A 7,534-nucleotide genomic window follows, 5' to 3' on the forward strand; every position below is an offset into this window, starting at 1 on the left:
GATTGCTCTCCATGCATTATACCAGGGACTCAGCCTTAGGGACTTAGCCATGAAGGCTTGCTAGAGCGACTCTTATTAGATATGCCTGAGTCATATGCAGATCTTGTTGAACGATGCCACAAACAAGTGGAGATATTAGAAACAATTGAATTTCAAAAAAAAGGAGCATCCGATCACTGAAGCAAGATTGCATAAAGATAAACCCTTGGTCAAGAAGCCAACCTTACACCCGACCAGGAAGGGGAATTAGACCTAAGGAGATCGTAGATCCTGATGCAGATCAAAGATCAAGGAATTCTCAAGTGGCCTAGTAAATTGTATTCTTGACCAGAAGAACGTGATAAAAGAAAGTATTGCGTATTTCACAAAGATCACGGGCACTGGACGGATGATTGCAGACAATTGAAAACAGAAATTGAGAAATTAAAATCTCAAGGACAACTAAAGAAATATATCCATCCAAGCCAGGTTGGCCATCCTTAAATAGAAAGAAACAAAAAAAGATTGAGGCCTCCATATAGAGAAAGATACCCAAATCATAAAGTCCGACCAAAGGAGGGAAGAGGTGATCGGAGAGGACCACCAATATTTATGGTGTTCGGCGGCCCAACAAAAGAATCACCCAGATAAGCCAAGAGAAAAGCATGATACGTAAGGAACGCCGAACTCGAAAATCCAACTAAGAGTATTACATCAGAACCAATCACATTCACGGCCAAAGACAGACAAGGGGTAAATACTCCCCATGATGATGCCCTGGTCATCAAGGTCACTTTGGCCGGAACTGAGGTCCATAGAGTTTTAGTTGATACACGATCTTCCGCGAATACCCTATCACTAGAAGCCTTCAAAAAGTTACAGCTCAACGATAGTATGCTCGTCCCATGTGGAACACACCTATACGGTTTCACAGGGTCATCAACTCGAGCAGAAGGAACTATTAGATTGGATCTCCGAATTGGTGAATACCCTAGAGACATGCTTGTTCAATCAAATTTTATGGTCATCCGGGATCTGTTTGCCTATAAAATGATTTTGGGATGACCAACCCTTTGTGCTCTAGAAGCAGTGGTATCATCTCTGCACATGAAGATGAAATTCCCAACCAAAAGGGGAATAGGGGAATGTTTCTCCGACCAAAAAGGAAGTCGACAAAGTTACACCAATTACGTGAGAAAAAGATAAAAAAACAAGCTCAACCATGTCGGTTGAAATCAGGGATGATTGAGGCGAAGAAACAATGCAAAAGGCGGAACCAGTGGAAGAGTTGGAAAGAGTTCGTCTAAATTCAAAACAAGAAGATCAAGGAACAATGATTGGGGCAGAATTCAAAGCTAGGCTAACCAAATTTCTGCAAGAAAATTTGGATGTCTTTGCCTGGTCGGCCGAAGACATGCCCAGAATAGATAGAAGAGTAACCGAACATAGATTAAACATCGAACCTTAAGCAATTCCAACAATTCAAAAGAGAAGAAACTTTTCTTTAGAAAAGCACGAGGCCATCCGAACAAAAGTACAGAAGCTAAAGCAATCTGGATTCATTAAACCCATTGACCATCCAACCTGGCTGGCCAATGTGGTAATGGTGAAAAAGGCAAACGAAAAATGGAAAATGTGCACGGATTATACCGACCACAACAAGGCTTGCCCAAAGAATTGTTATCATTTTCCAAGAATAGATCTACTCATTGATGCAACTGCAGGCCATGAGATGCTGAGTTTTATGGACGCTTACTCAGGATATAATCAAATTTTGATGAATCCAGATGATCAAAAGCACACAACATTCACGACTGATAGGGATAGTTACTGCTACAAAGTAATGCCCTTCGGCCTAAAAAATGCAAGGGCAACTTATCAAAGAGCAGTCAACAAAATATTCGAACAACAGATACGTAGAAACATGGAGGTATATGTCGATGATATGTTAGTTAAGAGTACATCTCAATCCGACCACCTCCAAGACCTGGCATAAGTATTTGATGTACTCCGCACATACAAAATGAAGTTCAACCCAGAGAAGTGTGCTTTTGGAGTATCATTGGGAAAGTTTTTGGGACTTATGGTATCTCGAAGAGGGATAGAAGCCAACCTAGAAAACATTAAAGCCATACAGGAGATAAAACCACCAAAAAGCACCAAGGAAATACAAAGTCTCATTGGTCGGGTTGCAGCTTTAAACAGATTCATTGCCCGATTAGGGGATAGATGTTTTCCTTTCTTTCGATCTTTGAAGAATATATCCAAGAAGGGGATACCAGAATGGAACGAAGAGTGTCAGCAGGAATTCGAGCAGTTAAAAGAAAAATCAACTACCCCACCTTTGCTAGTACGACTGACCACAAGAAAGGAATTGATCATCTATTTGGCTACTTCACCAATAGTTGTTAGTGCAGTGCTCGTACAAGAGGAGGAAAAACAACAAAGTCTAGTCTACTACGTGAGTCACGTACTTCTTGATGCAGAAACAAGGTGTCTAGAGGTAGATAAACAAGCTTTGGCCTTGGTCGTAGCAGCAAGAAAGCTAAGACCATATTTTCATATCCTATAGTAGTATTAACAAACTTTCCTCTAAAGAAAGTACTGCACCGACCAGACCTGGCCGTAAGACTAGTAACGTGGGAAATTGAATTAAGTGAACATCAAATTGAGTTCCGACCACGATCAGCTATCAAGACGCAGGTCCTAGCTGATTTCATCCTCGAAACTTCAGAACCGAGCATGAGCAGGGAAGGATAAGCTACCCTTGAAAATATCAAAAGATGGATCCTTTCGGTAGATAGATCTAGTAACGCATAAGAAAGTGGATCAGGATTACTCCTGATAAGCCCAAGTGGATTCCAAATAAGATATGCACATCGCTTGAAATTCAAAACCTCGAATACTAAAGCAAAATACGAAGCATTAATCGCAGATCTCCGCATAGAAAGAGCCCTTGATATTCATAACTTAGAGGTCAGAAGCGACTCACAACTAATTGTGAATCAAGTAAATGGGCTATATGAAGCAAAAGAGAAGAGGATGAGTAGATATCTGTCTATGGTCGACCAATATAGACCACACTTCAAAAACATCCAAATCAAACAAGTCCACAGGGCAAGAAAATGAACAAGCGATGCTCTATCTAGATTAGGTACGGAAAATATGGATGTTACAAAACCAGTCGTGTACATGGAATAGCTCCAATTTCCGACCATAAATATGATCGATCAAATGCACGTACAAACCGAACAGGGATGGATGACTCCCATAATCCATTATTTGGAGAATGACTTACTACCGAAGATCCAAAAGAAGCCCAGAGCTGTCAAACAAAGGGCAGCTAGATTCACAGTCAGAAATGACAAGTTATACAAAAAGTCTCTGACCCGACCATTACTACGATGCGCAGAGGCTCCAGAAGCAACTATCATCTTAAGAAAAATTCACGAGGGAAATTGTGGAAGTCATATAGGAGCTAGAGCACTAGCAGATAAGGTAATAAGGCAAGGATATTACTGGCCCACACTACAAGAAGACTCAAAAACATATGTTCGAAAATAAGATAAATGCCAGGCACATGCCAACATACCTCATGCTCTTGCAATGCCCCTAACATCAACCCTCTCTTCAATCCCCTTCTCTAGATGGGGAATAGACTTAGTAGGAAAACTACCAAAAGCTTCAAGAAGCAGAGAATACCTGGTGGCGGTGGTAGATTACTTTACCAAATGGGTTGAAGCCGAAGCACTGGCATCCATCAATACCGATCAAATGAAAAAAAATTCATCGCACACAATATCATGAATCGGTACGGAATCCCTAAAATCATCCTCTTCGACCATGGAAAACAATTCGAAAACTCAGAATTCGAACGCTTCTACAAAGAGCATGGTATAGAACATTGCTAGTCTTCTGTAGCATATCCCCAAAGTAATGGTCAAGTAGAAGTCACCAATAGATCATTGCTTGAAGGATTAAAGAAAAGACTGGATCAATCCAAAGGCAGATGGGTAGAAGAATTACCTAAAGTTCTATGGTCTTACCGAACAACAGCCAGAACGACCACCAGAGAATCTCCATTCTGACCAGCATACGGAGTCAAAGCTCGGATTCCCGTGGAGGTTAAGGTCAGATCTATCAGAGAAGAAGAATTCAACGAAGAAGCAAACATTGAAGGAATGAGGGAAAATATAGATTTCATCGAAGAAATCAGGGATAAAGCACACTATCATTTGGAAGAATATAAAAAACGCATTGCAACATATTACAATGCAAAAGTTAAACCAAGACAATACCTCCCTGGAGATCTAGTCCTCCGAAAATCATCTGCTTTTGCTCCAACAAATCAAGGAAAGTTAGCTCCAACTGGGAAGGACCATACATCGTAGTAGAATAAGTTGCACCTGGGGCATACAAGCTGCGAGATCTAGAAACCGAGCAGCTAATACCTCGAACTTAGAATTCGAACATTTTGAGGAAATACTATCAATAGAATAGTATCAAGTCCTAAAAATTTTGAAGTTTTTTTATCCTTTATTTTCCAGTCTTTCTAAATTTTTAGACATTCAAGTCTTAGTCTTTGTTTAATTTTCAATGTCTTAGACTTTTTGAAGGCTTTGTTTTGTTGAGAAAACATAGTTTTTGAGTTTTATCAATCCTTGAAATTTCTAAGCATATCATCACAGCTCAAATCATAAACCGAGCTATAATGCTTGGGGGAATAAGAAAAGGAATAAAACTTCAGAAGACCTTAGACATCAAAAGACCAAAGTCTCTTGGGCATAAAAAAAGACCTAAGGCATCATAAGACCTAAATCTCTTAAGCATCAGAAATCGAGCTATGGTGCTCGGGAATAAAGAAAGAAAAAAAAAAGAAGACCTAAATCTCTTAGACATCAGAAATTGAGCTATGATGCTTGGGAAAAAAAAATAAAGAATAAAGAAGACCCAAATCTCTTAGGCATTAGAAACCGAGCTATGTTGCTCAGGAAAAAAGAAAAAAAGAATAAAGAAGACCCAAATCTCTTAGGCATTAGAAACCAAGCTATGTTGCTCGGGAAAAAAGAAAAAAGAATAAAAAAGACCTAAAGTCCCTTAGGCATCAAAAGACCTAAGTCTCTTGGGCATCAAAAAGACCTAAAACCTCTTAGGCATCAAAAGACCTAAGTCTCTTAGGCAGCGAAAGACCTAAACCTATTAGGCACCAAAAAGACTTAAAATTTTTTAAGCATTAAAAGACCTAAGGCATCAAAAAGGCACGGGCACTAAAAGAGAATAGGACCTAAGTCCCTTAGGCATCCAGTCAAAAACCCTTAAACCGAGCTAGGGTACTCGGGAGATGAAACATAAAAGAACTAAGCAAACTTAGGCATCCAACGAACCTTAGAAAACTAAGGTCTCAAGAACAAAGATAGATTTCAAATAACTGAACAAGCATGCACCGAGCAAGAATACTTGGCATAAAAAAGATTGTATAATCAAATAGATGAAGACGAAGACCAAAAAGGTCGTACATACATAAATCATCAAACATATGAAAGGAAAAGACCAAAATGGTTGAATATACATATAACAAAATAATTGTTTGTTCATTACAAAATAAGATTCACTCTCCAGACTTGTCTTTTGAAGAAGTAGATGAACTTCCAACCTCAGGCATTGGATCCAATCTGAGTCCAAAAAACCGACCACTTCAATAGTCGGAGGTTTTGGAAATCTTGTCTCACCAACACACCACTAAGGGCGAGGAATCTTAAGGTCATCATAAATTCCGGGGTCAATCAAACCTTTGAATCTCTCCAGATCCAAATCCTTAAAAGCCCCAGTGATACCTTGGTAGGTCTAGCGCCGAGCATAGAGATACTTGAGCGTAGTGACCTTAGCCATGGATTTTCTACATCCAGCCGTCCTAACCCATCTCTTAATAACTTCATGACGAAGTTCATTAAGGATGTCTTCAAAAACGCAAGGAGCCTTCTCTTCAACTAACTTGGTCAGATGAGCAACTGCACTATCCGAACTCTCCAGCTTAGCTCGGAGACTGGAAATCTTAGCGTCTTTTCCGACCAAGGAACCTTCAGTCTCTTCCAAATGAGTCTGAAGAGAGGACTTCTCGAGCACTAAAGCTTCATTGTTCCCCTTCATAGCAGCCATCTCACTCATGAGTTCGGCCTCTCAAGCAACCAAAGATTCCTTGCTTGACTTCAAGGATGATATTTCAACCTCCAGCTCCTAGTTGCGTTGCTCGAATTTTTGCAGAGAAAAGAAGTCCTCCGAGCTGAATCAATACTTTGACCCAAAGATTGAATCAAAGCACTGGCCATCCTATAACCAAAAAGAAAATGAATGGTTATAAATAAAATAAAAGAAATGAATCACTAAAATTAGGTATCAACCACATACCTAACAGTGGTACTATGGGCCTGAAGATGACCGAATCCCTGGAGATAAGTCATATCAACAGGGAGAAGAACTTCGGACAACCAGTCAGTGGCAATTCGAGAAATAGAGGGGGAATTTCCAGTGAACACCGAAGAGCTGGCGTCCAACGACCACTCTGGTCGAAGAACATTGGTCGATTCTGGGGCCGTCATCTCCAATTCTGGAGCATCTTAAATGAAATATTCTCACCCAAAGATGGATGAGGATCATAATCTGAAACCTTCTTAGAACTAACACTCAAACTAGCCACCCTCTTCGATGCTCGGGGAGGGAGGTTGGCAGCTCTCTCCTTTCGAACTTGGGGAATTGTTTTCCCCTTAATAGAAGAAGCACGGTCCGAGCGACCTTTATCCGGTTTGGCCGGATGCTTCACCTGCACCTCTTGTAACTCAGTAGCTACAGCAGCCTTCAAGTCCTCTTCACCTAGCAACACTGCATTTTTTTAGAGTAAGATCACTTGGAAAGAACAAAAATAAAAAAGAACATAAAAAGAAAAGACACATCTTACCAGTCAGGATTCCCCATAATGAAGATTGCTCGGATATTCTGGGCAATACCCATCACAGAAAAAAGATTCCGATCTTCGGTGGGTATCCCCCGAATGCGATCCCTTGCTTCTTGTTCGGAACGAGAAAGAGGAGGGATGGCATTTAAACCCTCCCTAGGATTTTTAGGCCAGGAAATGGGAAAGCTAGGGGGAGAAGGAGGACACACAAAGAAATACCTAGGTCTCCAACCCTTGGTATTCGAGGGAAGGGTACCTATAGTTATGAAGTTCCCTTCCCGGCCAGATTGAAGAGTAGTGCATTTTGAAAGGTAAAACCAACGATCCTGTCTTGCTTCTTATGCATAAAAAAATGAAGAAAAAGATTCATGGTTGGTAAGACACTGACCTCATTTTGTTTACAAAAACCCCAAAAACAAATAATGTTACGCCAGCTATTGGGCGCCAACATTATCAGACACATCCCAAAGTGATTAAGAATATCTACAAAGATAAGGTGCATGGGAAGCTTGAACCCACTAATGAGAGCATCTTCGTACACAGCAAACTCACCTTGGGGAGGTCAGTGAGCTCGTTCATGAAAAGAAGGAATTCTCATCACAAAAT

Source organism: Hakea prostrata, chromosome 9, assembly GCF_041222555.1.
Source record: "Hakea prostrata isolate BN-2017 chromosome 9, UWA_Hpros_2, whole genome shotgun sequence".
Classification (NCBI taxonomy): Eukaryota; Viridiplantae; Streptophyta; class Magnoliopsida; order Proteales; family Proteaceae; genus Hakea; species Hakea prostrata.